Raw genomic sequence first — 25,485 nt, 5'->3', positions numbered from 1 at the left:
TATAAAAAAAAGTTTGCCCCACCAAAATTTTGAGACAAAAGGGGCAAAATGTCTAGATTGGAAAAAAGTTGACTTTAATAAACTACATTCTTTTTCTTTTGTCTAACGTGGAGATCGGAAAAAAGATAAATAAGTTAAATTTGCTCCAATTAGTAAGTCTTGCAATGGAGATATATGGTGAAGACAAAAGGAGATATTGTGTATTTATTGGTGTATAAGCTTATTAAACTTGTACTTGTTTTACCTATGACAACTGCAACTATGGAAGGAGCTTTTGTTATGAAAATTGTCAAAAGTCAGCTTCGAAATCGAATGGGTGATTATTGGATGAATGATTGTTTAGTTACTTATATTGAGAAACAAATTTTTAAGACAGTTAATATTACGTCGCTTTCAGAATATGAGTGGTCGTAAGAAATTATTATAAAAATATTTTATTATATAATCTTTACAGAAGTTATTTTAAATTTTTTTTATTTGCCCCCTTGTCTTTGGGGGCCTGGCCCGCCCCTGGTTCATGGCCTGGTGTGTGTGCAATGACTGAACGACATCATTTTCAATTGGGACCAAAACGACGTCATTTCTAGAAATTGGATGAATTTTTGGAAGAATTTTATCGAAGGAGAGGGAAGAACAATGGGAAGAAGAGATGGTGAGAAAAGTTTGATTGAATCCTTAATCCTTATATGTATTGCAACCGATTTATTTCTTGCTAAAACGGCGTCGTTTTATGCAAATGGAAACGACACTGTTTCATTAGCTGACCCGACTAGCCATCTCAGCTTTTCGGAGATCCACCTCAGCATCGATTTGGAGGGAAAATGTCTCCGGACTGACATTGCAACCGATTGCAAGGTCGTTATATTTTTTGCTACAGTTAAAAAATTTGTCAAAAAACCAGATTTTGGTATAAGGTCAGGTATTTTCATGCAATTTACCATAAAAATTACCAATCATTTTATTAAAACTAGTGCCCAACCAAAGTGACATACTTTTGGCGGATAGAGAAATTATCGAATTTCTCCCATGCTATACAAGAGTGACATATTTTCAAAATTTGTAATTTTGAGGATGCAACGACGTACTAATTGTGGCTTTGATACCAATATTGGCTATTTTGATGGCACGTAGTCGTCCACGCACTCGTTAGTACGAAGCCAACCAGCTTTGGAAGGAGACTGAGCAGCAGCAACTTCGACTTCCAGACAGCAGTTGCATGACAGCGGAATTCCAACTTCGACGTCAGAACACGAACAGTAGGGGGCAAAGCTTCGACTGATCAGTCTCGTCTCCTTCTCAGAGTGCACAACAACGTGCACCACAACGATCTCCGACAGCTCCACACACCCACGACACAATTGATCCTCTCTGACGGCTCCACATAGTAACTACGATGAGATCATACGAAACTAGGGAGAATATATAAGACACGAAGCTTCTTGTTCGTTCCAAGTTAACAATGCAAAGGGAGAGATAAAGAATATAAGATTCACTCGGTCTCATAAAAATAGCATTAACTTTCCTCTTTTCTCTCTCACACAGTCACACTCAACGATGTCACCTCTCACTCTTTCTCGCTCAAAAATCAGCCGCACTCTTCCTGAACTCACGCTCCCTCTCTTAGCATTTTGTACAAATAAGGTTAAGAAAGCATGGAATGGGCCTGTCAAAATGGACCTTTGGTGTGTGGATTAGGCAACTAAGGAGTTGGGCCAAATAAGGCTTACACTCCAATTGGGAAAGAAAGGAAAAATGGTTCTAGTGTTGCTTCGAGTTTGTCTTTCCAATCTATTTATATGTCGGAGCCTCTTTATTTGATTTGTTGCTCCGAGATTGGAAGTAGCATAGCTTCACCGCAAATTCACTGTTCTTTTCATGTGCTGACTATACAGATGTGATTATTATTCTTTCTAGAGTTTATTAATAAGTGTGATTATTATTCTTTCTAGAGTTTATTAATAAGTTTGATGATTGTTTTTACCCATTTTCAAAGATAAAAAAATATAGATTTAATATAAAAATCATTATAAAAATTACTCATTTTAAATTTGAAAGGATAAAATTATCTTGATCCAATTCACAAAATTTGTTGAAATCGTGAACTTTGCTTGACATGCTCGATTAATGTATGTCGAGCATTAATAAATTAATGCTCGATATGCTCGACTATTGCGAGTTGAGTATATCGAGCATTAGCGTATTTGTGATGCTCGACATGCTCGACTTTTGCTAGTCGAGAAATAGTGGTAATTAAATACACCAATGCTCGACATGCTCAACCATTGCGAGTTGAGCAATCGAGCATTAGTAGTCGAGCATTCTTTAAAGAAATGTAATTTTATTTTACTCTACCGTCCGATGAGTCCACAATGTAATTTCTGGTGCCACAATGTAATTTGTCCGTGCCACGTAAGATTAAAATTGGGGAAATCCGATCACCGGCTTAAAATCAGACAAAAAAAGGTTATAGATTTAGAAGTCACTTTTTTGAAAATAGGTACAAAAACCAAATACCGAAATACATTATGGCTTTACAGGCAATTAGCCTTGAAACATTAAAATAATTAAAAATAAAAATAGATTTATTTAAAAAATATGAGAGAGGGAGAATTTTTAAAAAATTTAATCTTATAACTTTGACATTTCAAATTAAATACTTATACTATAAAATATATCAAATTAAAGCTCTTACTGTGAACTTTAATTTGATATGCATATTAAATATTTTATAATTAGTCGAATTTTAAAATTTTTGAAAGAAAATAAAAATAAGAAGCTAAAGAAGAAAATAAAGAAAACAATATAGTTTACAAATAAACCTTCAATTTTATTATAACTACGAAATTGGGAGGTGGCTCACACGGTGAAGATCGAGATAGAGACATTGTAACTTAGAGTGAGGTGGAACACGACATTTAATATGAATGGCATTAAAAAACGATGTCGTTTGAATTTTTTATGTTTGAATTCTTGCACGAAGAATTATCTCAACAATTGCCAATCATATGTATGCGATGCATGGCGATCTGCTGTATTCGGTTTGATGGTATTATGGCTAGTGGAATCTTCAACTCTAATTCTGTTAGAATGATCGACTGCATGCTGGAGGTTTGATGTTTTGTTTTTCTTTTGGGTTTGCTATGCTTTCTCATTCAGCCTTTGTATTTCGATGAGATGCTTAAGGAGGTCGGCTTGGGATGGCTTCTTTTCTACAAACTAGCTCCCAGTGCGCTGGGGTTTGGGTCCTCAGAAGTCGGGGCCTTTTGGTGTGTGTTCTTTTTGACGTTGTGCTGGTTTCTTGCACCTAATTTTTTTTTTTTTTATCGTTGTAATAGACAGATACTATTATTCCCAATAAATTTTTTCTATGAAGTTTTAACCCGGCTCGGCCCTTATAAGCGTCTTCTTTCTCTTCAAGGTTGATAGGTTTTTTTGTTTTAATAATAAAATCATAATTTATATATGAATTTTTTTAACTAGGCAACATGTCCTGAATTTGGAGTGTCATGTCAACTTTTGGACCTAAAATTCGATCATCACGACACCATTATCATAAATTTACAACAACCAAGATTTTGATATTAACGATCATAATATAAAACATGGATATAAGAATGGCCTTAGGTGAGTGAAAACGTGATATTTACCTTTAAAAGTCCATATTGATTAAAACAAATTGCGTGAAGCTAAATAGCTTGATAGTCAGTTTGCGGAAGACTATCTATCTATCTCACTGTGACTTGTGATTTAAAACTGATTTGTGCACTTTCGTGTGTTATTTGATTGTCGTTTTATTGGAAGATAATTACGTACTGTGACACGATACTGCTGATTAGATTGTGTGATTTCATACGTTATTAATTTCCTTTTTCTATGTATTTATTGTGAAGAAGAAAAAAAACAATGTATTTATGCACAGTAGCAACCAGCTAATTAATAATTAAGTATTATATATGATCACCAATCATGCACGCAACGCAATAGTTATAATGAAAAAAATATTTCATCACATGATTGTGTTTTTCAATTTACTGAAAACAATATAAGATGGACCAGTACTCCGAGCACGACGCCTGTCCATCTTCGTTATCTGAACAGGTACAATTAATGAAATAAGTACTATTTTAAATCAAGGGCGTTCAACTATGAATTCTGACCTCTATAAAATTTGATATCAATCAAATCTTGTGCTTATTATTTTTGTTATAATATTAGAATATATAACTAAGTTTTTTTTTTTTTTTATATCAGAGAATATATATAACTAAGTGATTGTCATTATCGTCACCAGCCTGCCTCCGCTAAAACCTAATTAGGATCCCACAAAATCTTGGGTACACCCGGGTGTACCGTACAATCGAGTTGATCCGTATCCAAAATAGTGTTATTTATATGATTTGGGGCAGGATATGGGTTCAAGTCAGGGTACGAGTCTAAGTCTAAGTGAAGGTGCAACCCAGTTGTACGATACACCCGAGTGTACCTAAGACCACCTCATTAGATCCTTGGATCTACGTTTTCTAGTTCAATTTTTTAATGTTTTATTAAGATTATTAACATCTAAACATATTAATTTTGAGGTAATTTAATTTTACATATAAATTATAAAAAGAATAAAAAAAATACATTAATTTTAATGTTGTAGTAATAATTTTACCATAAATTTAATTATAACTAAAATTAGTTAAACTTAACGTGACATGTCGAAATGTTGACGTGTACTTATCGGACATTTTAAAAAATGACGTTGTGTATGACATCTCTAAACGACACCACTTTAAGAGGATTTACAAAACATTAGATCTAAAAGTCGTAGGATTTCTGTAGAGTTTGAATATCAAGAAATTGAATTTGTGGTAAAATTGCTACAATTTTAAATTCATATATTTTTTACTCATTTCAAAGTTCATGTGTAAAATTAAATTACTCTAAAAGTTGATGTATTTAGACGCCAATAGTCCTATTCAATTTAACACACACACACACACACACACACATATATATATATATATATATATATATATATGGGGTGGGCTGCCGTGAGAGCACTTTTTAAAAGAAGAAATAACAGCAATTTTTAATGTATGAATTTTATGTAGAACACGTATGAATTCGCTGTATAAAGGTATGAATTGTGAAAAATAAATTTTTGCTACCTTTGGGATTCAAACTCAGGACCATCAATCCAACATGATTATGAATCAACCGTAGATTTTGATGATCTAATGGCTGAAAATTATTCTTATTTTAGCCCTTCCCTATATATGTGCTCTCACGGTAGCCCACCCCATATATATATATAAATGGGGAAGAGCTACCGTGAAAACACTTCTTAAAATAAAAATAAAAACAAAAACATTTTTCAATGTACAAATTTTATGTAGAACACGTATGAATTCATCCAACAGGGTTACGAATTGTGAAAAATAAATTTTTGCTACCTTTGGGATTCGAACTCAGGACCACGAATTCATCCAACAAGCTTACGAATCAACCATAGATCTTGATGATCTAAGGGCTGAAAATTGTTTATATTTTATATTTTAAGAAGTGTTTTTATTTTAGCCCTCCCATATATATATATATATATATATATATGGTGTGGTTTTAGAGAGAACTACATTATTTGTGAGAACCATCAAATCTAATGCATCCACTGTAGAAATCAATGCATTCGATGTTAAAATTAATGCACTAAAAAAATATAAAAAAATTACTCCCTTCAGGATTCGAACCCAGGTTCTGCATTCATCCAACAAGATGATGCATCCACCGTAGATCTTGATGATCGAATGGCTGAAAATGGTTCTCCGTTCTTATTTTATTTAATGATTCTTTCTTGAACCTCTCCATATATATATATATATATATATATATATATGTGTGTGTGTGTGTGTGTGTGTGTGTGTGGAGTGGTTCAATTGAGAAGCTCAAATGTGTTGAGAAGTTGAGAAGCAATCTAATAGATGAACATGTCAGTACATTTTAATGAACATGGCAATTAGACCCCAGATCAATAAATTCTTTGAACATACCAAATATAGCTGACGAACATACGAATTTATTTAATTTGTTAAAAAATACGCCACCGCCAAGGATCGAACCCCAGATCAAACCCGCATTCATAAAAACTAATTGACATGTTCATCTATTGGATTGCTTCTCAACTTCTCAACACATTTGAGCTTCTCAATAAAACCTAACCCTATATATATATATATATATATAGGGAAGGGCTAAAATAAGAGCATTTTTTAAGATATAAAATAAGAATCATTTTCAGCCCTTAGATCATCAAGATCTACGGTTGATTCATAATCCTGTTGGATGGATTTATGGTCCTGAGTTCGAATCCCAAAGGTAGCAAAAATTTATTTTTCACAATTCATACCTTTATACAGCGAATTCATACGTGTTCTACATAAAATTCATACATTAAAAATTGCTCTTATTTCTTATTTTAAGATGTGCTCTCACGGTAGCCCACCCCTATATATATATATATATATATATATATATATATATATATTTGCATTAGGTTGATGAAATTGTCATTATTGTCATCGGTGTGCCTCCGCAGAATTTAATTCAATATACTCCCTCCGTCCCACAAGAGTGTTTTTTTTTGTTATTTTAGTACGTCCTATAAAAATGTGTATACTCACCTATTACTTATTAAATGATACTCCCTCCGTCCGTTAAAAGTAGACCACTTTGATTGGGCATGAGATTTAATAAAATTGGTGATAATTTTGATGTAGTGGAGAAAGGGTCCCACCACTTTATGAGATGTGTGGTTGAGATTGAATTTTGGGTGATCTTTTTGTAAATAAAGAGTGTTTGTAAGGATAAAAGATTAAAATGGATGGTGGGACCATTTCTATAAAAGAAAAGTTATATACTCTTTGCGAACGCCCGATATAATAAAAGTGGTTCACTTTTGGAGGACGGAGGGAGTAAGACATAAAACCTCACCCTAATTGTAAAACGATGAATGACAACAGGATTTACGTGGTTCGATCATCAAGACCTACATCCACGGGTGGTTCTTTCGATTTTTCCACTATGATGAGAGTGTTTACATTTTACAAGTGGTGAGTCAAAAACAAGATCCCCCCTAACCCTAACTCATTACTAAGCTTCTATTTATAGATGAGATGAGAGCAAATCCTAAGGCCTTTAAGCCCACTCCTTAGATAATTGGGCCTAAGCCCCTTTCAGACATTGACCTTGGTTTGAGTCGCCTATGCTGACTTGACTGCGCCGGAAGCTCCGTTATTTCTTGACTGCGCAGGTGCTTTGGGTTCCTTTTATGATCTCGATCGAGTCTCCAATTAAATTTGCGCTGATTAGTTTTATTTAATAATAATAATAATAATTTAGGCAAAACGTTCATGTATTGTTAAGCACAGCGATGATGAGTATTTTAGCCCTCATCATTCAAACTATGCCACAAAAAATTATACACATTCTTATGGAATTGATGGAGTAATATGAGTATACATAGTTTCATTAGGTTGAGGTATTAACATCTAATAAAATGTATATATATATATATATATATATATATATATATATATATATAGTATCCACTCCCCCTATAATATATAGGTCCAAATTATGGACCACGCTATGGGGACACGTGGTACGCTAGGAGCGTGCCACAGCAGCCTCCCAAGGGCTTCCAAAGCCTTCCAAGGCCAAAAACACGGAGGGGTAAATTGGTCATTTTGAATTTTTATTTTTTATTTTATTTTTATTAATTTTGATTTATTTATTTAATTTTTTACCGAAAATCTATTTTTTTCCCACGGCCGTCATCAAAATTATGCATATTTGTACACCAATATGCATAAAGATAAACCCAGATATGCATGACGCTGAATAGAAATATGCATGTGAAAGTATCAGTATGCAAATCATCTGGTGTCTCTCGCTGTCGAAAAATACTATGCATATTTATGTTTTTCTTTATGCATATTCGTGTTGAACTATATGCATAATACTATGCGACACCATCAGGTAGCTCTCGCCGTTGGTCACTTGACGGGTCACACACTGATACTTTTTCATGCCTATTTCTATCTAGTGTCATGCATATTTGTGTTTACCTTTATGCATATTGGTGTTCAATTATATGCATAATTTTGACGACGGCCTAAGGAAAAAAAATGGATTTTTAGTAAAAAAAATGTTTTAAAAAAATAAAAATAAAATCGAAATGGCCATTTTACCCCTCCGCATTTTTGGCCTGGAAGGCCTTGGAAAGCTACTGCCACGTGGCGCGCTCCTAATGCGCCACATGACAGCAATGTGTGGAGAAGAGCTAGGAACTATATATTAGTGGTGGACGTCGTTTTCCACCAAATAATTCCTGCAGAATTATCAAGAACTAATTAGTATAATGACAAGCAGGGTCGATCCCACAGAGAGCAGGTAAAATCATTCAATTCCCTAAAATCTATAATTTTGGTGATGCCACCATGCCTTAATTTTGAGAAAATTAATTATAACTAAGAAATCAAATAACTCAAATAACAATCTAGAAATTAATCAATAAAAGGTAACTCGGCTCGAATAAATCCACACTAATTCAAAGCTCCGATGATCGACACAAAGATTAATTAATCCCTATCAACCAACTAGTTATAGGATACCGTGATACGCACTGACATACCCCAATTCCTACTTACTGTTTCGATAGACGGCTGAATACGCCAGTCCTGCCTATTTCCCTTACTAAAATATAACCTAGCTGGATACGCATGTCATAGATTTAATATTCTAATAGCATTAAGAAGAAGGAATCCAGTTTAGACCAATTATCCTAAATACGCTAGTAATAATTAATCTACCAATTTATTCCTACTACGAACACGGTAGTTTTATCACTAATCAGCCATATTCCAACAATTACGGATTGAAGGTGCTAATTGATTGTAATCCAATTCAACCTAAATTGATCAGGCTTAAACAAAATCGGAATTTTCGTGAAACACAAGGAATTAATCAGAATCAATAGGAACCAGTTTTAAAACCAATTAAGTCTCACAGATTAATAAATTAATGCTTCATTATTCTCGCCGAATTAAGAATTTAGCTATTCATAATTAAACTATAAACAATCAAAGAAATAAAGATGAATATTGAAATAAGTAAAATAAATTGCATAATTAAACTATAAACAATCAAAGAAATAAAGATGGATATTGAAATAAGTAAAATAAATTGCAATTAAATGAAATAACCACTGTTGAAAACCAAATAAAAATCGTCTGCCACTAGGGATGGCAACGGGCCGGATCTGGACCGGGTCTGGCCAATACCAGATCCAGATCCGTTTTCATATACTAGATCCAGATCCGTGGATCTAAAAATTTTGGATCCAGATCCAGATCCGTCAGATCCGCGGGTACACGGGTCCAGATCCATGGATCTACTATTTTTAAATTAAATTAAAAAAAATTCACCAAATCAACAACATCTAATTTCCATCATGAAAAATATAACACAAAATATTTTTATCTAATTAATTTTAGTTTTTATTATTGTGAATATAATTTATTTATTATTTTTAATTTAGTTAATATTATTAGTAAACTAAATATAAAATATAAAATATATATATATAATAAAACGGATCCACGGGTCGAATCTGGGCCGGATCCGGATCTAAAATTTCAAGATCCAGATCCAGATCCGTTTTCAAAACTGAGATCCAGATCCAGATCCATATCCAGATCCGTCGGATCCAAAAAATTGAGATCCAAATCCGTTTTTACGGATCTGGATCCACGGATCTGGACCGGGTCCAAGATCCACTGCCATCCCTATCTGCCACACTTGAGAATCCAGCTGCCAACTCCAAGCAAAAGCAAAAAGTAAGAAACAAGTAATTCTCAAGCTAGGGAAAATAAACGTGTCCAACAAACTAAACTAAGTCCTACTTTATGTTACTCCCTAGTTGGCGGCTAAGAGAAAATAATTAAGGGAATACAATGCCTAAACAAAAGCTACTCTAATAATTCCCTACTGCACGTCCCCTATGATGTCATGGGCCAAACAAAGAAATAATATAAATCTTAGCCCAACTAATAATGGCTCAACGTTGTGGTTTTAAAACCTCTAATCAAATAATAATTATTTAATTAAGATAATAAAACTACTCAAGCACAAATCTTAATTCTTCATCTTTGGGTCTTCTAAAATTGCATCAAAAACTGCTTCTCTTCTATTTCTTGCCACTCGACTCCATCAACATCAATCTCTTTAATTCCTGCACCAAAAATCACCTAAATGTGTATATTAAATTTCATTAAAGTACAAAAATAATCAAAGAATATGAACAATTAAAATACACACATCAACTAGTATAAGTGAGTGGATCTACGTGATCCACTCCCTATATATATAAATATAGGGAAGGGCTAAAATAAGAGTATGTTCTTAAGATATAAAATAAGAATCATTTTCAGCCCTTAGATCATCAAGATCTACGGTTGATTCGTAATCCTGTTGGATGGATTTATGGTCCTGAGTTCGAATCCAAAAGGTAACAAAAAATTAATTTTCACAATTCATACCTTTATACAACGAATTCATACGTGTTCTACATCAAATTCATACATTAAAAATTGCTCTTATTTCTTAATTTAAGATGTGCTCTCACGGTAGCCCACGCCTATATATATATATATATATATATATATATATATATTTAATTTGGACAAATTAATAAAAATGATACTCACAAATGATGTTCACACATAAAATATGTAGCATAATATTACTCTAAAACAAACATTTGTGGTTTCTATTATGATAGTTATATATAACTTGTCCCATCCGTGAGATATTTATCATATGTTAAACTAATAATTAATTTTAACAAATATTCTCTCCGTCCCACGAATCTTGACATATTTGATTTCGGCACGGGAATTAAGGAGTTGCAGATTAGTGTTTTAAGTGTGTAATTAATAAAGTATAAAAGTGATAAAGTATGAGAGAGAAGGTAATAATTATTACTCCCTCCGTCCACGAAATGAGTACTCATTTGTGGACGGCACGGGTTTTAAGAAATGTATGGAGTGTAGTGTGAATAGTTTAAGGGTCTCACTTTTTGAGTGTATTAATTAAAGAGATGTGTGGGGTACACTTGCCAAAAAGGGAAATGGGTACTCATTTCGTGGACGGACGAAAAAGGAAATATGGGTACTCATTTCGTGGACGGAGGGAGTACTTTATTTGGAAATGTGTCAAGATTCGTGGAACGATCCAAAAAGAAAAACATGTTAAGATTCGTGAAACGAAGTGTCACAGCCCGCCCTAACTATGGATAGTTAGGCCGAGTGATCCACGACTAGGGATGGGGTTAAAGAAGAAGGGGAAGAAAAGGGGCGTCATTTATAGCCGTAAAACTTACTCATCTTAATAAAACTCGTCATTTTTATTCATTAATACTCAATTGAAAACAGTCTATGAAAGACAGCATAAAACTTAATTAATATCATTAATCAAGTTATACATCGTATGAAACCATTCTCTTAAGACTCAAAGTATGACATAACATACTATAACATCAACAACATCTTGCAGCGGAAAGTAGCTAGACATATGTATGAAGACATATTCTAGACAGGTTAACTATTTATTAACAACCCTGGAGACTCCGCTCATTGCAGCACCATCATCACATCAGCTCAACCTGCACATTTAGAAAACATATGCAGGGCTGAGTACAAAAGCACTCAGTGGGCACGTATGCCTAGGTATAAAAATACATGCTTCAAAACTGTAAATTGTCATGCCATCATAAACAGTACAGCAAGGGAGTTTTTCGCTAAAAAGGCCCAAGCTTACTAAGTTCATTTGTGATTCTTAAAGTTTGTCTGATCAGACTAAGTTCTTTTGTAATCTATCATATCTGAAACTGTGTGCCGGAGAGGTGGCCACCTCTCACGGTCACTTGACCGGCCAACCCGCTAGATGACTCACGGTCACTGGTGTACACTAGTCCTGGCAGGATAGCTATCAACTGCTCAGGACCCGAATTCGATTGCATCATTGGCAAAGCCAAAGCAGATAGATATCATACTAAAATTTAAACATTTTATGGCAAGACAATACTTGAAATAACTTTAACTCAAAGATTTTGTCATGAAATAACTTGCTCAAAGGTAGCATTAAACTCGTTTGATAGATATATAAAACTGAAATTAACAGTTAAATCATCTCATGCATTCATTCGTATAAGAGGCCTACGACACGCAGGGGATCTCTATATACGTATAGTAAAAGTAATGCCCACCTCGTTGTGTCTCTGTATCAATGAGTAACGTCACTCTCTCCCTCAAGTCGTTACTTCCCAAAAGGACCTTCATCGTTATGAAGAATTGGTGAGAAGTTATAAAAGAAACCTCGATTAATAATCTAATCTCTTTTATGAAACATTAGTATCTCTAATGTTCATCTCTCTTGATTGTTAATCAATATAACAATTATTATCTCTCGTCATTACTCATTAATTATAACATCCTTATGTTATAATTAGCAGCGCTTCAATTAAAAGAAATATTTAACACATCGAAAAGTCCACTTTCTTAGCAGATCTATTCGCTCTCATCTCGTCTAATTAACCAATTAGAAAGTTAAACTTTCCATTAGGTATGTATTTGAGTCACAGGTCAACAAGAATTGACTATGCTCAAATTCTAATTTCACTAAAAATTTCGACATGACCTATTCATATATAATGTCAGCCACGAGATTTCAACGCGTGAATCTCACTACGTGAACTCGTCTCTCGACTCAAAACTTAACATCTTGACATCTTTTCAACGCAAACCAAACAATTCAAAATCATCAAAACTCTTTATCAGTAAACTATCATTTATACTCGACACCAATTGTTCGAGTGTCAGATACCAACATTTATGTGCGTTAATCATAACTCTCACAACTCACACCATTTAGTCATATCGTATCATCCATCAAAACAAATATAATCAAGTTGTTTTCTAGAAAGTTTTGCTGTTTTTGTGTCATCTTTAAAAATTCATAACAACCAACTCAATCATCATAAACTCTCATACCAATTGATCTCAAAAACTTCATGAAGTGTAGTTCACTCTAAAAATGGTAGTTAACCAAAAAGGTTAAAGGTTTTTGGAGATATTGCTCTTTTAGTGCAGGCTGTCAAAGATTGACAGTTTCTGCCAATTTTGTTTAGGCCATTAGAAACCAAGGCAAACCTTAATTAAATTCCATCAAATTTAATCAGCCAAAACTAAAGGTATCCTTGAAGATTTGGTTAAAATTTCACAAGAGAAAACGTTCATATGATCTGCCAAATAAACAATGAAACTCATACACTTTTACTGTTGGAAAAATATGACAGCAGAACAGGGCATTTTTGAAATAATAAACTGCTCTGTTTCAGAGGTCATAAAAATCGAAATCTTATGTTTTTAGAAAAGTATTGAAGTCTAGTTTCGTTTAAAAAAAACGGTGATGCAAAATCCTTCATGGATTAATAGATATAAACGTTTTTGTGAAGTCTACCAACAGTTGACAGATTCTGTCAAGGATTTTTCAAAATATCTTTAAAATAGCAAACATCATCCAAAAGACATGAAATTTTGCAGCAACGAAATACACATATCATAGATAAACATACTAAAATTTCAGAGCCATCAAGCAATGAAAACTCATCGAAACATAAGCTTGAAACTGCTGTAAAATTTTGACAGAATTCCAGTTTTAATTTCGTTCAACAATTATCATCCATAAATTGTAAATCAATTAGCATGCTCATGTGATATCGTAGAACACATATACGCAATAATATTCATTATGCAACGTCCCAAACTTCACGAATTTAAATAATCATACTCTAAAAACTTATACAATTTTCGTGCTTGGAAAAATACGAATTTAATATATATCGATTCTAGCATACCCTTAAGCACAAATATCAAGTCAAAACGATCAAACAAAAATCGAAAGACAAGCTAATATGTGAAAAACGGGGCTGCCCTCATGGGTTTCATAGCTACGGTTCGTTCCGTTCTTACTCCCTTCATTAAACATGCTCAACATCTACCCAAGAACAACATACTAAAATTTCACGACGATCCGACGTCGTTTCAAAATAAAGTCGAGAATCGACGCTTTTCGACGTCGACGAAAATCGAAAAGAAAACCATCAAAACGTAGGTAGAGATCTTACCTACTTAGATACGTGATCGAAAAGATGATCGGCGCTCGTCTCGGTGCTCAAATCGGAGGTCAAAAGCTTGAGCTCAAACTAAAATGAAAATGGCGTGAACTAGTGTGTGTTTTAGGTGTTGTATGTGTGAGATTAAAGTGTGAGTGGAGTGTTTGGCTGATACAGCCGTATAATATGTGTGAGTGAGTGGGGTTGGGTGGTTGGTGGAGTGGTTAGGGTAGGGTAGGTTAGATAGTATATTATCCCACTTAGTCGTTAAATATCTCGTTTCATCTCGTTTTAACGACTAACTACCCATATTCTTCGTTACTCGTCCTCTTAACTCCTACTCACTTTCATTACACTCGTAATTCTATATAAATATAGAAAACGCAAGCTCGTTCTCGAAATTCTGATAAACAAGCTCGGTTCGTTTATCGAGAAATCCCGGTTTACTATTCACTCGTCGTCCAAAAATAAAAACTTTCATTATTGGACTCGTATCGAAAAACTAAGAATATTTCTCGACGACGTGCACGTAAAATTTTGAAAGTCGACAAAAAGACGAAATAGCCGTATTTTACTATTCATCGTCAAAAAGTCAAAAATTTCAAAAACGTCTTAACGGACTCAGATTTCACTTCCGAGTTCATCGTTCTCATTCAAATAATTATCTCGAATTATTCAAATACTCAAACTCAACTACGGATTTAAAATCCCACATCATCCACACATCATCAAAAGAACATCTCAACGTCTTAAAAATAACAAGGGAACTTCATATAACTCCTCATCTCTTTACAAAGTAAATCAAACAAGGGATCTAAACCTTAATTACTCAAACTCAAGCAATTAATCACGTAATCAAAAGCCCGGGTATTACATACCCTCCCCCTTAAAATAAATTTCGTCCCGAAATTTGTACCTCTTGTAAATGTTTCGGGTACTTCTCTCACATCTTATCCTCAAGCTCTCTTTCCACTTCTTTCTAACTATCATATCTCCATTGGACCTTATCCAATGTAATCGACCTATTACTCAATTGCCGAATTTATGATCTAGCATCATCTGAGGTCTCTCTTCATAACTCAAGTCTGGTTCTAAGATCATTTCTTCTTAGTAAACCACATGGTTTGGGAAAAATATATATCCTCTCAATTGTGACACGTGAAACACGTTATGCACATTTCCAAAGCTAGGTGACAAAGCCAACCTATACGCTATTGGACCTATCTTTTGCAATATCTCGTAAGGACTTATAACTCTGGGTCTAAGCTGTCCTTTAACTCCAAATCTATTCATCCCCTTTGAGGGTGAAACCTTCAAGAAAACTTTGTTTCCTATCTCGAAACTTTGTCTCACATCCTATAGGCAAACTCAATTAGTGGCAACACATTCTCCCGATTTACTCCTCTATCAAGGATAGTAGTTCTTATCATATCTTCTATCGTCTGCTATGCTAAAATTCATCCTTGTACCCAACTCTTTCTGTAACTCATCCAAAAACGTGATGTAAATTTTTTTTTTATTGATCTCTTTCTGAGGTGATCTTACATCGGTACTCAAAGCAATCTTATAATCTCACGAACGTACAATTGTGCTAACTTATCTGGTCCATACGCGATTAGGATCGGTATGAAATGTGCAGATTTTGTTAGTCGATCTACAATCACCCAAATTGCTGTATTTTCTCTTTGACTTTTGGGTAAAGCTGTCACAAAATCCATCGTTATGTGATCCCATTTCTACTCGGGAATCTCCAACGGTTTTAACTTCCCATAGGGTCGTTGGTGTAATGCTTTCACTTGCTGACAAGCTAAGCATCGCTCTACAAACAAAGCTATGTCTCGTTTCATTCCGTCCCACAAAAATCTCTTTTTTTTTTTTTTCCACAACCTGATACATCTGTGTGCCTCCTGGGTGGGCGGTGTAAGGCGTGTCATGAGTCTCACTCATGATCGTATTCTTAAGTTCATCATCGCGGGGAATGCATCTTCTCCCCTCAAATAAGATAGCATTGTCTGATTTTTTTTTTTTTTTGTGGCTCTTGAGATCTCCTGCTCTTATCCTTTCTCGTAACTTGTTCATTGTCTCATCTTTCCTTGTGCTTCAATCACCATTTTCCTCAAACTAGGCATCGTCTCAACAATACTCGCTATCGTCCCTGGTGGTTTTATCATCTCTATCCTCATCTTGTCAAAGTCCTTTATAAGCTCATCCTCTCTCGTGAGAAGACATCCTAACTTTGACGAGACTTTTCGGCTCAATGCATCGGCTACTACATTGGCCTTGCTAGGGTGATAATTAATGTCGCAGTTAACATCCTTTACTAATTCGAGCCATCTCATTTGCCTCATGTTAATATCCTTATGCTTGAAAAAGTATTTCAAAGTTTTGTGGTCCGTGAAAATCTCACATCTAACTCCGTAGAGATGATGTCTCCAATTTTTTTTTTTTTTGGGCATGCACAACGGCTGCAAGCTTTAAATCATGCATTGGATAATTTATCTCGTGGGATCTAAGTTGTCGTGATGCATAGACTATAACTCTTCCTTCTTGCATCAAAACACATCCTAGCCCATTCTTTGACGCATCTGTGTAGATGGTATACTCTTTATCCATTTCCGGGACTAGCAGCACTGGTGCTGTAGTCAATTTCCTTTAAGCTCTTAAAAACTCTCTTTACACTCCTCTTTCCAATTGTACTTAACTTCTTTTCTCGGTCTTGCTATCATGGAAAATCCTTTAATAAACCTCTGATAGTATCCTGCTAAACCTAAAAAGTTGCGAATCTCGTTAGGCGTAGTTGGTGATCTCCACTCATGTACAACTTGTACCTTGACGGGGTCAACTTTAATTCTTTCGGATGATACAATATGTCCTAGAAAAGTTACTTCGTTCAACCAAAACTCGCACTTGGTGAATTTGGCAAAAAGCTTCTCAACTCTTAGCGTTTCCAACATCGTTCTCAAATGTTTTGGCGCTCCTGCTCATTCTTCGAATAGATGAGAATATCATCTATGAAAACTAGGATAAATTTATCCAGTTATTGATGGAACACTCGATTCATGTGATCCATGAAAACTACTGGTGCCTTCGTCAAACCGAATGGCATAACTATGAACTCATAGTGCTCATACCTCATTTGAAAAGCTGTCTTAGGTGTATCCTCCTGTCAAAATTTGAACTAGTGGTATTATGATCTCAAGTCAACTTTCAAGAAAAACTCGCTCCTCGTAATTGATCAAACAAGTCATCTATCCTCGGCAAAGGATATTTGTTCTTGAGTGTCAATTTATTCAGCTCTCGATAATCTTTGTACCTTCTCAACGTGTCATCCTTCTTTTTGACAAAAAGGACTGGTGCTCCCCACGGGGATACACTAGGTCTAATAAAACCTAACTCGAGCAATTCTTGTAGCTGAATCTTCAGCTCTCGTAGCTCCTTAGGCGCCATTCTATAGGGTGCCTTCGACACTAGTGCTGATCCAGGTTCTAGGTCGATAGTGAACTCCAACTATCTTGTTGGTGGCAATCCTGGTAAGACCTCGGGAAATACATCTCTATATTCCCTTACCACTACTACATCCTCAAAGTTTTTACTTGATTCTCCTTCATCATTCAAGTAAACTAGGTAAGCTTGTGCTCCTTTCTTCTTTACCAATTTCGACGCCTGAAGTGCCGAAATGATTGGAACTCTCTTCTTTCTATCAATGCCGTGAAAACATGTCTGTTCCTTCCCAGGTGGTTGGAAAGCTATCTGTCTCTTCTTACAATCAATCGGGCCAAAGTTCTCTGCTAACCATTCCATCCTTAGAATAATGTCTACGTTCCACATATGCATTAAGTGCAAGGTTCTTGCTTTCATCTTTAGTGATCCTAACTCAAGCTCTAAGTTAGAAATCATGTGAGAAACTGTAGTAGCTCTTCCTACAGGAGTGATTACTCTCAACTCGGGACTAGCTTGTTTTGGTTCGAGTTTGAAGGTAACATGCTTCAACCAATTAAAGAATGCGAGGCTCTTGTATTAAACAGGATTCTAACTGGTGCATCCAATAACTTGCCCATACTACCTTAAAGTCCTGTCTTAAACCGGCACTTAAAACTCAGACATCTCTTCATCAGTATCCATCTTCTTATGAGCGAACGTGTTAGCTCACAGAATTCTCGATTATACTCTACAACCGATTTCTTTCCTTGCATCAAACTTCGATAATCAGCCTCTCGCTGCTTACTGTACTCCTCTGTACATACTTCTCAAGAGTAGTCTTCAATTGTTCTCAAGTGTAGTTTGCCAGTTGCTCAGGTGTTAAAGTCCTCTGACGTGCATCTCACTAGTCTTATACAAAAAAAAAAAATCTACTAGGATAACTCAAAAGTTGTAAGGGTTCAACCATAGAACGACATCAAAACAAATTATTCAAGAGACTCAAATGAATGACCTGAGGGTAGAATGAAGTAACTACCAGGTCGAACAAAAATGACCTAGAGTAAGAACCCATCTGGCTTTTCAACCGAAAGTTGAAACACGTGGGTTTTATAAACCCAAAACACGTCTACTGAGATTTGGATCATGCGAACTGGCCAGGTCCAACATAATCACTCCCCAGTCACACGGGATATACTATCCCGAACTTGGAAATTCTGTGTCTTCTAAACCCTCAACATACTATACATAACAAAACTTAAGTTCACACCAGCAAGCTAAAAGCTTAAACTCAGGGTCCTATGTTCTAGACTCTTGTTTCGAAAGTTCAATATTTTTTTACTCTCCTCTCATGTTGCGGTGGTGGTGGCGGAGTATTATCCCGCCTATCCTTCACATCACACTCTTGATGACATCTTTGAGGCATTTTTGAAATCACAAAAGGAAAACTCAACTCGACCAACGCTCTAAGCATCCTCAAAACTCAAGTTCAATTTACTAACTCAACTTTAAGGAAACCCTCACGGTCACCTTAACATTCATCTGTAAGGCAATAAGCACTCACGAAATGCTAACAAAAGGACCACTCGAGTCCACAAAATATATCCATCAGTAGAATGCCTCTTTTTAGAGGGCTTACATAAAGGGGTTATTTAAACCCTACAAAAACCATAGTATCTATCGTAATGTCCCTTCTAAACCGACACCATTAATGGTGCTATGTCTCGGTTTGGACTTCCTACGGTAATTGTTACCAGTTAACTCATCTAGTTGCTACTTTAGCACACTAGGAACATCCATCTATTTAACATCAGTAGGGTACTATATTCGCATGCTTATCTATCAGCATGTCAAAAGCTCAAGTATCAATATCTCCTAAGTAAGTTATATACATCGCAATATAATTGAAACTAATCAAAAACAAGGGTGTACTGCTCATACTCTCAAGATCATCCTTAGCTCTAGCCTACATCGGCTTCTCTTCTCATTCTCATCAACTCTAGCCCTCCTCGGCTACTTCTCATCCTTTCAACCCTAGCCTTCCTTGGCTCTTTCTCATCCTTTCATAGTCTATGAACATGTGTTTGAAAATCTGCTAGGGTATCTCTGTACCACATACTGTACGCCTCGTCCTCGTATCCGATCTTCCCTGAGTTCGATCTCACAACAGTCCACTTTCGTGCAGTGCCAACAGTCTTGGCCAACCTATAAGAAGAACTTAAAGGTGACTCTAGGAACTAACTCTACTTGGCTCCAGCAACAGAAATAAACAAAACATAACTTAGCAAAACTCCTACTAAGTAGTACTGTTATCTTAAAACTCAAGCTCAAAACATCTAAATTCTCATCTCGTCCCATCTTTACTCAGTAGGGAATCTCTCTAAACAATGATATTAGATCCCTTAATCTAAATCATCGTGACTCAGCAAGACAACTCAACAATTCTCTCTCAAAGCCATCTCCAAAGACTATGGCTCATGATACCTCCTCAAGTACCATTAAGGTTGCGTGAGCAAAACTCGCGTCACAAAACAACTCAACATATCGTACAATATCTCATTGCAGCATGCTAATAACTCATCATTAATCATGCTATTATACTCAAGCTCATAACTCAAACTCATAACTCAAACCAACAAGTACTTAAAGCAATTGCTAATTCTCTCAAGCTTTAGCTCTAAGTTCTCATTTCATCCTTCTACTTAAAAAAAAATCTCTCTTAACAATGACATTAGATTCCTTCATCTAAATCATCGTGACTTATCACAACTGCTCAAACAATTCTCATCACAAAACATCTCAAATACATCACATCATAACTCATAATTATGCATCTTCAATCATATAACATCATATGATATAAACTCTCTCATGATTCATCATGTAACATCAACATCATACTCTTACAACATAATAACTCATTATTAATCATGTTGTCATCCTCAAACTCAAATTATGCATCTCCAAAGTGTAACATCATAACTCATCATATAACCTCAACATCATGCTCTTCAAAATTTAACGTCAAATAAACTTTGAAATTTTACATACCTCGTTGAGCCTGGTGTGATGGTGCGCTGAGCTCACGGTTGTTAATAACTATTAGCCTAGTAACTCATTCTAGACTAAACTCAAGACTTCAAATTCAGAGCTTTCCTTCGCTCTGATACCACTCTGTCACAGCCCGCCCTAACTATGGATAGTTAGGCCGAGTGATCCACGACTAGGGATGGGGTTAAAGAAGAAGGGGAAGAAAAGGGGCGTCATTTATAGCCGTAAAACTTACTCATCTTAATAAAACTCGTCATTTTTATTCATTAATACTCAATTGAAAACAGTCTATGAAAGACAGCATAAAACTTAATTAATATCATTAATCAAGTTATACATCGTATGAAACCATTCTCTTAAGACTCAAAGTATGACATAACATACTATAACATCAACAACATCTTGCAGCGGAAAGTAGCTAGACATATGTATGAAGACATATTCTAGACAGGTTAACTATTTATTAACAACCCTGGAGACTCCGCTCATTGCAGCACCATCATCACATCAGCTCAACCTGCACATTTAGAAAACATATGCAGGGCTGAGTACAAAAGCACTCAGTGGGCACGTATGCCTAGGTATAAAAATACATGCTTCAAAACTGTAAATTGTCATGCCATCATAAACAGTACAGCAAGGGAGTTTTTCGCTAAAAAGGCCCAAGCTTACTAAGTTCATTTGTGATTCTTAAAGTTTGTCTGATCAGACTAAGTTCTTTTGTAATCTATCATATCTGAAACTGTGTGCCGGAGAGGTGGCCACCTCTCACGGTCACTTGACCGGCCAACCCGCTAGATGACTCACGGTCACTGGTGTACACTAGTCCTGGCAGGATAGCTATCAACTGCTCAGGACCCGAATTCGATTGCATCATTGGCAAAGCCAAAGCAGATAGATATCATACTAAAATTTAAACATTTTATGGCAAGACAATACTTGAAATAACTTTAACTCAAAGATTTTGTCATGAAATAACTTGCTCAAAGGTAGCATTAAACTCGTTTGATAGATATATAAAACTGAAATTAACAGTTAAATCATCTCATGCATTCATTCGTATAAGAGGCCTACGACACGCAGGGGATCTCTATATACGTATAGTAAAAGTAATGCCCACCTCGTTGTGTCTCTGTATCAATGAGTAACGTCACTCTCTCCCTCAAGTCGTTACTTCCCAAAAGGACCTTCATCGTTATGAAGAATTGGTGAGAAGTTATAAAAGAAACCTCGATTAATAATCTAATCTCTTTTATGAAACATTAGTATCTCTAATGTTCATCTCTCTTGATTGTTAATCAATATAACAATTATTATCTCTCGTCATTACTCATTAATTATAACATCCTTATGTTATAATTAGCAGCGCTTCAATTAAAAGAAATATTTAACACATCGAAAAGTCCACTTTCTTAGCAGATCTATTCGCTCTCATCTCGTCTAATTAACCAATTAGAAAGTTAAACTTTCCATTAGGTATGTATTTGAGTCACAGGTCAACAAGAATTGACTATGCTCAAATTCTAATTTCACTAAAAATTTCGACATGACCTATTCATATATAATGTCAGCCACGAGATTTCAACGCGTGAATCTCACTACGTGAACTCGTCTCTCGACTCAAAACTTAACATCTTGACATCTTTTCAACGCAAACCAAACAATTCAAAATCATCAAAACTCTTTATCAGTAAACTATCATTTATACTCGACACCAATTGTTCGAGTGTCAGATACCAACATTTATGTGCGTTAATCATAACTCTCACAACTCACACCATTTAGTCATATCGTATCATCCATCAAAACAAATATAATCAAGTTGTTTTCTAGAAAGTTTTGCTGTTTTTGTGTCATCTTTAAAAATTCATAACAACCAACTCAATCATCATAAACTCTCATACCAATTGATCTCAAAAACTTCATGAAGTGTAGTTCACTCTAAAAATGGTAGTTAACCAAAAAGGTTAAAGGTTTTTGGAGATATTGCTCTTTTAGTGCAGGCTGTCAAAGATTGACAGTTTCTGCCAATTTTGTTTAGGCCATTAGAAACCAAGGCAAACCTTAATTAAATTCCATCAAATTTAATCAGCCAAAACTAAAGGTATCCTTGAAGATTTGGTTAAAATTTCACAAGAGAAAACGTTCATATGATCTGCCAAATAAACAATGAAACTCATACACTTTTACTGTTGGAAAAATATGACAGCAGAACAGGGCATTTTTGAAATAATAAACTGCTCTGTTTCAGAGGTCATAAAAATCGAAATCTTATGTTTTTAGAAAAGTATTGAAGTCTAGTTTCGTTTAAAAAAAACGGTGATGCAAAATCCTTCATGGATTAATAGATATAAACGTTTTTGTGAAGTCTACCAACAGTTGACAGATTCTGTCAAGGATTTTTCAAAATATCTTTAAAATAGCAAACATCATCCAAAAGACATGAAATTTTGCAGCAACGAAATACACATATCATAGATAAACATACTAAAATTTCAGAGCCATCAAGCAATGAAAACTCATCGAAACATAAGCTTGAAACTGCTGTAAAATTTTGACAGAATTCCAGTTTTAATTTCGTTCAACAATTATCATCCATAAATTGTAAATCAATTAGCATGCTCATGTGATATCGTAGAACACATATACGCAATAATATTCATTATGCAACGTCCCAAACTTCACGAATTTAAATAATCATACTCTAAAAACTTATACAATTTTCGTGCTTGGAAAAATACGAATTTAATATATATCGATTCTAGCATACCCTTAAGCACAAATATCAAGTCAAAACGATCAAACAAAAATCGAAAGACAAGCTAATATGTGAAAAACGGGGCTGCCCTCATGGGTTTCATAGCTACGGTTCGTTCCGTTCTTACTCCCTTCATTAAACATGCTCAACATCTACCCAAGAACAACATACTAAAATTTCACGACGATCCGACGTCGTTTCAAAATAAAGTCGAGAATCGACGCTTTTCGACGTCGACGAAAATCGAAAAGAAAACCATCAAAACGTAGGTAGAGATCTTACCTACTTAGATACGTGATCGAAAAGATGATCGGCGCTCGTCTCGGTGCTCAAATCGGAGGTCAAAAGCTTGAGCTCAAACTAAAATGAAAATGGCGTGAACTAGTGTGTGTTTTAGGTGTTGTATGTGTGAGATTAAAGTGTGAGTGGAGTGTTTGGCTGATACAGCCGTATAATATGTGTGAGTGAGTGGGGTTGGGTGGTTGGTGGAGTGGTTAGGGTAGGGTAGGTTAGATAGTATATTATCCCACTTAGTCGTTAAATATCTCGTTTCATCTCGTTTTAACGACTAACTACTCATATTCTTCGTTACTCGTCCTCTTAACTCCTACTCACTTTCATTACACTCGTAATTCTATATAAATATAGAAAACGCAAGCTCGTTCTCGAAATTCTGATAAACAAGCTCGGTTCGTTTATCGAGAAATCCCGGTTTACTATTCACTCGTCGTCCAAAAATAAAAACTTTCATTATTGGACTCGTATCGAAAAACTAAGAATATTTCTCGATGACGTGCACGTAAAATTTTGAAAGTCGACAAAAAGACGAAATAGCCGTATTTTACTATTCATCGTCAAAAAGTCAAAAATTTCAAAAACGTCTTAACGGACTCAGATTTCACTTCCGAGTTCATCGTTCTCATTCAAATAATTATCTCGAATTATTCAAATACTCAAACTCAACTACGGATTTAAAATCCCACATCATCCACACATCATCAAAAGAACATCTCAACGTCTTAAAAATAACAAGGGAACTTCATATAACTCCTCATCTCTTTACAAAGTAAATCAAACAAGGGATCTAAACCTTAATTACTCAAACTCAAGCAATTAATCACGTAATCAAAAGCCCGGGTATTACACGAAGAGAGTTGGAAAGTTAGTCGCGTGACAATTTGTGTGGCATTGTTATTTTTGTTGAATAGGTGACAGTTATATATGTGCTCCCTCTATAGAGAAATATTTTTCAAATCTCATTAAAGTTATTTCTAGTATTGCTATTTTTATATTGTCGGGAGATTGGAGCCACTAATTTTGGTGCACATTGGATAAACATTTGTTTCTATACAAAAATAACATGCAAATCACACGAAAGAGGTAATTACACTTGAAAAATTAGGTATAACAAATTAACTTATGAAGATGAATAGTAAAATTTGAACCTCGAACCTTTATCTTGAACTAATACACCCCTAATTTCAATAATACTCGGGCGGTCGACACTACTCAATCACTAGGTGATTGTAACACAAATTATATCACACTAGCTAGCTACTAGAGAATGTAGTGAAACATTAGATGCTATGATTAAAAGGTAAGTTTCTTTGTTTTTTCCGAAGGAACTAAAATGGAGTATATATTTATATTTATGTAAATAAGTGTTAGATTATAGTAAGAATGTTATTTTTCGTGAGAAATAAGAATACCGAATAAATCATTATAAATTAATGAATAAGTTGTTTATAATGCATGAATAACGTATTCAGATAACATGGTACGTGATATTTTCGTCCTTTCACTCATACCAATGTACCTCCCGCGCTATGCGCGGCGAATATAATTTTAGACTCGCATAATATTGAGTTGGATATTAGATTACAGTAAATTTATGAAAAAATGAAGAAAATCGAGCTAAGAGCTAAGAAGAAAGAAATTGAGTGTGCAGAAAATATGAAAAAGAAGATAGCATTTGTTTATTTGATTTCCTCTTATGGAATGACTTATCTACATTTAATCATAGTAATTTTATACCAAATTT

The 25,485-nt window shown here is 35.0% G+C and overlaps 2 long non-coding RNA genes across 2 annotated transcripts; both read right to left on the bottom strand.

The window, feature by feature from the left end:
* Window positions 1-11,546: 11,546 nt before the first annotated feature.
* Window positions 11,547-14,483, bottom strand: LOC130988176 (uncharacterized). The gene is made up of 3 exons (XR_009089999.1): window positions 14,231-14,483; window positions 12,311-12,377; window positions 11,547-11,707 (listed from the first exon to the last, which is right to left on the bottom strand). It is a non-coding gene; the product is annotated as an uncharacterized LOC130988176 (long non-coding RNA).
* A 6,559-nt stretch (window positions 14,484-21,042) lies between these two features.
* LOC130988175 (uncharacterized) lies at window positions 21,043-23,979 on the bottom strand. Its single transcript, XR_009089998.1, has 3 exons — window positions 23,727-23,979; window positions 21,807-21,873; window positions 21,043-21,203 (listed from the first exon to the last, which is right to left on the bottom strand). It is a non-coding gene; the product is annotated as an uncharacterized LOC130988175 (long non-coding RNA).
* Window positions 23,980-25,485: the final 1,506 nt, after the last annotated feature.

Source organism: Salvia miltiorrhiza, chromosome 6 (assembly GCF_028751815.1).
Source record: "Salvia miltiorrhiza cultivar Shanhuang (shh) chromosome 6, IMPLAD_Smil_shh, whole genome shotgun sequence".
Taxonomy (NCBI): Eukaryota; Viridiplantae; Streptophyta; class Magnoliopsida; order Lamiales; family Lamiaceae; genus Salvia; species Salvia miltiorrhiza.
This window is presented reverse-complemented; position numbering and strand designations above follow the sequence as displayed.